At 39.4% G+C, this 8,079-nt stretch overlaps 5 non-coding genes across 5 annotated transcripts; all 5 read left to right on the top strand.

Moving 5' to 3' along the window:
* Positions 1-90: 90 nt before the first annotated feature.
* Positions 91-162, top strand: Trnam-cau5 (transfer RNA methionine (anticodon CAU) 5). Its single transcript has one exon. It is a non-coding gene; the product is annotated as a tRNA-Met (tRNA).
* Positions 163-542: 380 nt separating this feature from the next.
* Positions 543-624, top strand: Trnas-uga2 (transfer RNA serine (anticodon UGA) 2). Its single transcript has one exon. It is a non-coding gene; the product is annotated as a tRNA-Ser (tRNA).
* Positions 625-1,614: 990 nt separating this feature from the next.
* Positions 1,615-1,686, top strand: Trnaq-uug3 (transfer RNA glutamine (anticodon UUG) 3). The gene has a single exon. It is a non-coding gene; the product is annotated as a tRNA-Gln (tRNA).
* A 462-nt stretch (positions 1,687-2,148) lies between these two features.
* Positions 2,149-2,220, top strand: Trnaq-uug2 (transfer RNA glutamine (anticodon UUG) 2). The gene has a single exon. It is a non-coding gene; the product is annotated as a tRNA-Gln (tRNA).
* Positions 2,221-4,314: 2,094 nt separating this feature from the next.
* Trnas-gcu8 (transfer RNA serine (anticodon GCU) 8) lies at positions 4,315-4,396 on the top strand. Its single transcript has one exon. It is a non-coding gene; the product is annotated as a tRNA-Ser (tRNA).
* The last annotated feature ends 3,683 nt before the right edge of the window (positions 4,397-8,079 follow it).

Below are 8,079 nucleotides of genomic sequence, written 5' to 3'. Positions count from 1 at the left end.
TTAATAGGAACGAACAGAATATCTTAGTCCTTAATAAAGATTTCAAAAGGATAGCTTTTTCCTTTTTTTCCTCCCCCTCACTCACGCGTCAGCAGAGTGGCGCAGCGGGAGCGTGCTGGGCCCATAACCCAGAGGTCGATGGATCGAAACCATCCTCTGCTAGGTGGTACCTTTTGGCCTTGATTCAAGGAAAACTTTCAATAAGGAATAGCAGAGTTCGCTAGTAGACTTTTGAGTTCTCAATTTTATGTATAAGAAACACAAAGTCAAATTTTATAAAAGCTACTTATTGTATTCAGTAAGGGCTCCTGAGAGAGCTTCCTACATTCACGATCTCTTTGTTCTGTGTCTCTGTCTGTTCTGAGAACGTTCATATCAGCCAAGTGTTTGGCTACATTTCCTGTCTCCAGCTTTCAATAGCATTGTATTTTAGTACGACGGTAAGTAGTCTACATCTGCTATTACATTTCAGAAATATCGTTTGAAAAATATTTATGGAATAACTTCTCATGGGAATATATACCGTAGGAGTGCTCATTCTTGTAGTCGTGGCCGAGTGGTTAAGGCGATGGACTTGAAATCCATTGGGGTCTTCCCGCGCAGGTTCGAATCCTGCCGACTACGTGCTTATGTTTTCTCGACAGGTGTTAAAAACCTGTCCCTACTACCAATATAAATATTATGAAACACCCAGTTTTCTTTGGTTAGGAACAGCATTTTATTCCAATTCCATCTTCTTCTTTTGAATCTAACAAGATGCAAGGTCGTGCCGGTTTGACATTGAAATATGTTTTTTGTCTGAACTCCAAATCCTCGCCTGCATTTAAACGCCAGCACATCGCACACACACTCCAGGGTTTATTTACTGTTTTGAAATAAATATTTCAAACACATTTTCGTTTGACTTGCCTCTAGATTGTTTCGAAAGACGAATTTCTGAGTCAAAATAGCAGACAATTTTCAAAACTGGCTAAATTTAATTTTAAAAATAAATAACCTTGTTGGACACCAATGGGAGGAGAAGCCCTCGGTCCTGACAAGGCTGGAACCCCCAGCGTAGGGGAATGTTAGTGGGGGAGTGGAAAGCGGGGGTGGTTGGGGAGGTGGAAGGGGAGGAGGATAGGATAGGGGATTATGGACAGGAAACCGGGAAAGGGAATAACATTTGAAATGTAAATTAAAAAATCCAATAAAAGTAAATAAAAAAATAATAGCTATCGCTATTTAAAAATTCCCAGACATTCTAACGCGTACAGACATTGCTGTTGTGGAGAAAAAAAATAAAAAAAATATTATTAGCATTATATAAGTAATCGATCCACTGTTAAATGCGGATAAGGACGAAGAAAGAAGATAGTTAAATAGGTAAAGAAATTTATTTTATATCCTAAAGTATTAGTGAATTCTCCTTTTTTCTTGTGTGGACACTTTTTCCTGTAAATTTCAGTGTAGCAAATGTTGATAACTTTGGTCTGGCAAAATCATAGTTCTCATTTTGCAAGGAAGAGTTGTTTTCTAGCAGTACAGTAATGTTTCAAATCCAGATCACAAAAACATTATGAATCAATTTTCCAACTCTTGGTCTATTATCTACCAAGGACATACAGTGTCATGGGCCCCATGGTGTAATGGTTAGCACTCTGGACTTTGAATCCAGCGATCCGAGTTCAAATCTCGGTGGGACCTAATGTTAATTTTGGCGCATTTCCTTTAGAATTTGTCTGTGTATCCATAGCAAGTTTAGAATCCTCAAGTTCGATGGCGTCCGAACATTTTCTCTTCTCATCTATCCACCCCTTCAAGATACTTTACTTCTATACTTACCCTTATCTCTCAGCTGAAGTTTTACCAGGAACCATTTTTGTTGGAAACTTCAGTTTCTAATCGGGCAAAGTTTTGTGCAGATGCGAGAGTTAGGGATGCATCTTGTTTATACTGGAGCTGAATTCCTGTCTAAAGGACTACTCATTACGGTTTGAACGTCAATAGATTTTATATATGAATTTGGATCTTACAAGATAGAACAGGTGAGATATTTCTTGTCTGAGGTAAACTTGTCACAAATTAAAATCTAATTTACAAGTTGAGATTAAAACACATGTAAACATACTTCAGGTAGTTTGTCATAGAGAATGACGCCTCATGTGTGGCCCCATGGTGTAATGGTTAGCACTCTGGACTTTGAATCCAGCGATCCGAGTTCAAATCTCGGTGGGACCTGTTTTCCTTTGTTTTCTTACATTTCTTTCAATGAGTGGATCCTCTTTCTCAATTCTGGCCTATGTTAAGTGTATGTGTAGTCAGAGAGCCGTTCAAGTCTCGATGTTTTCACTCAGCAATCTTTTCTCCGGAGTCTCTTCAAAATATGTTTTCGGATGCAAAGAGAAATGTCAGCAACAAGCTAACACTAGTTATCAGGAGCTATCAGTGACTGTATAAAAATTATATGGTATGGGTTCTATGTTATACTCTAAAATGTGTCCAGTCCATGATATGTTTCTCCTTCCTCTACCTCCACATCTCAAGTCTCTTTAATCATCCATTAGCTCTCCTTCAGAATGTATGCACCTAGCTGCAAGTGCTTTCATTTAAAAAAATTTTTTTTCCTTTGCCTCAAAGCTACTCAAAGCAAAACTGGCTTGTTACCATGGACTCTGTCTTGGAAAGGTTTGGGGTACAGTGGTACAGTGTGTTTATCTTAAGGCTTCTCTTATTTGAGACACCATCTAAGCACCTATACTCACCTGTTGACATTATTTAGATTAACTGTCTATTGAAAGTGTATATCAGACTTTCAGTAGTTATCCAGCTTAAGGCACTCAAATTATAATGTCTAGCAAGTGGACTCCAAGATTCAGTAGATCTGTCTCTTTTGGTGTTCTGGCTTTTCATTTTCACTCAAACTAGGAATCTACCCAGCATGCATAGACACAGCTTCAGACTTACACTTTCTCTTCTCAAGAACGAATCCTAGCCCCTTGGGTAAAGGAAGCCCTAGCAACATCACCCACCTTTCTTATTTTCCTTACTTATTCTTGTTAAAACACACACTTTCTCCTGCCCACCCCCACCCCCTTTTAGCAATTGCATTTGGTACAGAAGAGAAAGAGAAACATATTCTCTGGTGTCCAGAGACAGGCCTGGATGCTAGGGTCTAGCCTGAGACTCAAGAGTTGGCCCTAAGGTTTGTCTTCTGATGCTGTGTAACGTCACAGCTTCTCCACAGAACACTGACATTTTTGATTTCAATGAAATGAGGTAGAAATTTGATCTAACAACAGCAAAACATTTCGCATCTTGATACAATGATTAAAACAATCACTAAATATCTCCTGATAACTACTAATGAGAGATCACAAGTTTTACAGCCTTTCTTTCTACTGTTACCTTCTACATCAAGTCCACTCTGATACATAAGCCCATTTGTATTTTATCTTTTCTTTTTGTAATGAAACATTGTTCTTCCTTAGTATATCAGTTATACATTTTACTATTTAGGTATAGAACTTGGTAGCATCCAGCTAGAATGAAACCTCTTGGTCCTTCCTCCAAAGTGTAAGCATTTGCTGGGAAGCCCTTTCCTACACTTTCTTGCTGAGCCTTCCAGAGTTTCTTCTTATGACGCATTCTTCCTACTTGGGAGAAACAAATCCAATTCATCTGACTGCAAATATGTTTTTGGTGATCTTTGCTTGGTTTGGTGTGGAAACAGATAATAAGAAACGTATCAAATGTAAATACCAAATGATGAGTTTTGTCTCTTTTTTCCTCTGTAAACTAGACAAAACCAAGTCCTTTCCGATATCCCGTTAATTCTGTGTCTCAAAGTCCACAGCTTGTTAAGAACCAATGATAATTTAACATATCCCACCTCTGCTTCTTGGAGTCTAGGATTATGTCACCCAGTAGGCATTTAGTTCTATTGGAAGTATACTTGGGAGCAAAGAGAGATACGTCATAATGCCAATGCTGAAAGAATTAATATGTATGGCCTAAATGACAAAATCCAATCTGAGTTTTAAAACCAGAGTCATCATAAATGGTCTTTCTTATTCATTTCTGCTTCTGTGGCTATATTCAGATCCACTTCTCAGCAGTTTATTTATCGTTCTCTGATCAAACTAAGGGGGCCACTTATAGACAGTAAAGGCTTTGGTTTCATTAATTAAAAAGCCAAATTAAACTAATGGAATTTTCTTCCAAAAAAAAAAAAAAAAAACAAACCCAAAAAACAAAAAAAGCCCAAAAAAACCAATCCTTATAAATTCTAATTGCTCCACAACATAAAACCTATATCAAACACTGTGTTGATGTGACGAGGTGGCCGAGTGGTTAAGGCGATGGACTGCTAATCCATTGTGCTCTGCACGCGTGGGTTCGAATCCCATCCTCGTCGACGAGTTGTGCTCACTTGTGGGCTTGAGGTTTTAGCACCGGGTGTTGAACACAACATTTTACTTTGCCAAGTTTCTCTTCCAAAACACTTATCCGCCTTGTCACTTCCTTGGAGCTTTATCTGGTAGATTTCCTCACTGTTTCTTTTCAGGACCAAATTAGTTCTCCATATGTCTTTATGTACCCCTTGATTTACTCAATTTCTTATTTTCGCGATTTCAGGCCGGTTTATAGGTATGAAGTTGTCTCACCTTATAGTCTCCCACCATTCTTCCACCCGACTCTGCCTTTCACTGTTTCCTGACTTTGCCTTTTAGGCGTGGTTTCTTTCCCCTTCTGTTCCGGGGCATGATGTTCCTTCTGCTCTTTGGCAAAAAAAAAAACTTGCCTTGAATTTCCTCCGTCAGAGAGTGTCGCTGTATTTTAAGGAGATCGTCTCAGGTATTCCAGTTTCTATTTCTGTCTTCTGTATTCTTACACGTACACCTTAATTTTAACACACCAGAAACCCAGAAAAACATCACTTACCTGCTTTTCCAGAAAAATATTGTGCACCCATAATAGAAACACAAAATTGGTGGGGAGGGATTACTAACAAAGATGGTCTCTGAAAAATCTTTCATCTCTTTGTCACTTGTCTCTTTTATAGATAAGGAAATTGAAGTAGAGTTGTTTTAGATCTATCACTTAAAGTGCTGAAGTCTTTCCAACAAGGTTCAAGTTTCCAGGTTCCCAGGGGATTTCAAAGCCTCACACGGGAACTGGAGATTGAGTAGCAATATGTTTTTGAGGTTTATGCACAGGATATATGGTTTGAAGACAGCTTTATTTCATTTGATCTTGTAAATGAACGCGTAGGAGGTGGCTATTCAGTTTGGGAGCAGTCGAGAGACTCCATAAAGTGGATGCTGTGCTCTGTCTCCGAGATACCTGAAGTCAGGAACACCTGAACAGGCCCATCCTGACCTGTTCCTGCTCTTTATGTTGAGAATACGTTACAATGGCTTTTTCTCTTTACCTTTTAAGTTTTACACACATCAAACATGTAACATATTTATAAAATAAATGCTTATAGACATTGCGCGCGCGCGTGTGTGTGTGTGTGTGTGTGTGTGTGTGTGTGTGTGTGTGTTAATGGAGGGATTTAAGGAATTAGAATTTTTTCTATATGTAATATATCTAGGGCACTGTCACTCTTATAGTAACACCTGAGTGAAGCTTTTAATTGTCTGAGCGTGTTAGAAAATAGGGAGGTGGAAGTAGGGGCAGTTTTCCCTTTCTGAGCCTTCCATCTTGAGAAAAGCCAGGCACAGTATCTACCTGTAATCCCAGCACTTGGTGGGTGGAAGAAGGTGAATTAGAAGTTCAAGAGCATCCTTGGCTATCTAGGGAATTCCAGGCCAGCCCAGTCTACATAAAGAGGGAAAGAGGGAGAGGGAAGGAGGGAGGGAGGGATCACTCTCTCTCTCTTTCTCTCTCTCTTATCAAACACATGGAAGACATTTTCAACCTGTTCAAGAAGTCCATTTTCAACCTGCTCAAGAAGTGGGGTGACTTAGAGAGTATGTGGAAAAGGTAGGTAAAACCTTAAGACCTCAGGCTCTGTGGGTCACCCCTACCCTTTTGAGATGCTCCATTTGTGTCTTTGGGAGTATTTTTTTTTTTTCAGTTACAATAAACCTTGCTTGTTACAACTCTATGTGTTTGTACCTGGATTCTTCTCAGTGAAAGGACTGGATATAACTTTGGTAACCACAGCACCCATTAGTCTTTAAATTGCAGATCGAATATCTGATGCTTTATAATAGATTTAGTTCAAGCACTGAGATGGAGCAGGAACACATCACTTCTTGTTACTAGTGGACACCACTGAGCTCTGGTGGTGTTAGCACTTACCATGCAATATACACAACTAGCCGTGTCTGAATAATTGTCTCTTTGTTTCTTTCTTTGTTATTGCTGGGGATCAAGCTCAGGGCTTCATTTAGTGATGGGTAAATGCTTTACCATGGAGAAAAAAAATGTCCAGATCTTAAATTATTTCTAAAAAATAGAAACGAGTATAATAAATAGTTTGGCATTACCTGCCCCTAAATGAATTTCACTCTTGGAAGGAATGTAAATTACATATGTGATCTCAAAAGATCATGGACAATTTACATCAGAAACCTAAAGCCTGGTCTGTTGGCTAACACTCATAATCCCAGCATTTGGGAGGCTGAGGCAGGAGAATCAATCACCTTGGGTTCCAAGCCAGCACTGGCATTATATATCCTTTTGGATATAGAAATCACTCTGGTTATTTCAGTTTATATTATTCAGAAGGTCTCTTTCGACTAACGGGGAAGAAGCAAGTGACAACAGGTTAAAAATATTTTATCCAAGGTGACAATGAGCCACGTAAAGGAAAGAGTACTCAGGGACCTGTGTCTGTAAGTTTTCTATGGAGTGGTATGGGATTAGATGAAGACCTAGCAAATGTGTGTCGCTGACAAGAATACAGCTATGTCAAAGACTTCAATGCCTCAGATCCATGGGAATAGCAAAGCCTTCCTTGATTGAGCTCTGAGGACTGGAAAGGCCTTCCTAGTCAAGACTAATTGCATACAGAAACTATTAATCACAGTTTCCTCCAGATCTTTGCAGCCTAACACTGCTCCCCTATAGAAACGTTTTAACAAAACAAGATAAACCTGCCTGCCTTCCCCCCTCCCCCCCAGCTATATCCAACAAATTCATTCATTTCCTGGCTGTTCTTCGTGCATCTCATCAGAGTGCACGCCTATGCCACCCCATCTTTTCTGTATGCCTGTCTATTGTTTCTTCTCCCCACAATGGATCCAATTAGGGCAGTCCTTAAGATCTGCAGGTCATTGTAATGTGTTTATATTTACTGGCTGTAGGAATGTGTAATGCAGCAACTGCTTATAACTGTAACTATTAGCAACGTAAATCAGAGGTTGGTCATGTACACTATGCTAAACAAAAGACCATTAACATTTATAAGACAGAAAGGTAAAAGTGTGGGTCATGAAAGTATGTATAAAAAAAAAACCACAGGGGTTGGGGATTTAGCTCAGTGGTAGAGCGCTTGCCTAGCAAGCACAAGGCCCTGGGTTCGGTTCCCAGCTCCGAAAAAAAAGAAAAAATGGAAAAAAAAAAAAAAGAAAAAGAAAAAAAAACCACAATAAAGACGCTGATAAAGCTAGTAAGTAAATATTTATATTTTCCCCACTTATCTTTAAACACATAGAATGTTGTCTTCTAGTTCTCTGTTTCTCCCAAGTAAATGAAAGTACAGCAGTGTTTAAAAATAGAAGTTAATTGGAAAAGATTGCTACAGTTGTGTCTTGCCAAGTATATTCAAATGTTTAACCCACCTGCTCTTGATCTGGTTTAGTGGTGGATCAAAGGAAAGTGTTACGTGGAAGATAGCTGACTCATTTGTTTCAAATTCAAGAGCAGCTTGCTTAGCATGAGCAAGGCCCTGAATCTGGGGTTTGTCCCCAGAACTGCCAAGGAAAACGCTGGACAAAATTGTTGGTTGTGGATAAGGATTTGGTGGCTCTTTGGTGCCGTCATGTGGCTGGACTGAAGCACTGCTAGGCTATGGGAACTGTGAGAAAGATGCTCAGGGTCCACAAAAGCCTGGAGCGGCATTTGCATTACGGAAGCTATAGATGA

The sequence above is a fragment of the Rattus norvegicus genome, chromosome 17 (genome assembly GCF_036323735.1).
Source record: "Rattus norvegicus strain BN/NHsdMcwi chromosome 17, GRCr8, whole genome shotgun sequence".
Classification (NCBI taxonomy): domain Eukaryota; kingdom Metazoa; phylum Chordata; class Mammalia; order Rodentia; family Muridae; genus Rattus; species Rattus norvegicus.
Note: the sequence above shows the minus strand (reverse complement) of the source record. Positions and strands in the feature narration are given on the sequence as shown.